Raw genomic sequence first — 629 nt, 5'->3', positions numbered from 1 at the left:
AAGTTTGCCGCTACGCGGCGTTTTTGCGCTTCGCGCGGATATCCAGGCTGCAGATCGTCAAGTTACGTTCATCGACGCGCAAGAGAAGATAGCGAGCTTCAAACAAAAACTACAGCTTTGGAAACGACGCGCCGCCAGAGAAAACTATGCCAGTTTCCCAACTCTAGACATCTGTTTGGAGGAAATGGACGACGGACAGCTATCAGATTCCGTATCGTCATCAATCAGTAACCACCTTGAAAGTCTGGCCAATTCATTCGATGGATATTTTCGAGATCCCGTCGAAGAGCAATCTGCTGTCCGAAACTGGATCCGAAATCCGTTCCTCTGCGATTTAGACTCTATTGATGATCAGAACGTGTTCAAAGAGGACCTCCTCGACATTATTCCTAAACAGCCACTGAAGCGCCTCCTAGAAACAACGTCAGTAAAGTACTTTTGGTGCAGTCAGCGGATACGCGAGGCCTACCCGGCTATGGCTCGTGAAGCTATTTCCGTTCTAGTTACGTTTGTAACCAGCTACCTGTGTGAAGCAGGCTTTTCAGCGATGGTTACAATCAAGACAAAAGCCCGTAACCGCCTTGACATCCGCAGAGACATGAGAGTCAGTCTGTCAAAAACTGAACCGC

The sequence above is a fragment of the Priapulus caudatus genome, unplaced genomic scaffold (genome assembly GCF_000485595.1).
Source record: "Priapulus caudatus unplaced genomic scaffold, Priapulus_caudatus-5.0.1 Scaffold1097, whole genome shotgun sequence".
In the NCBI taxonomy this organism is placed as follows: domain Eukaryota; kingdom Metazoa; phylum Priapulida; class Priapulimorpha; order Priapulimorphida; family Priapulidae; genus Priapulus; species Priapulus caudatus.
Note: the sequence above shows the minus strand (reverse complement) of the source record.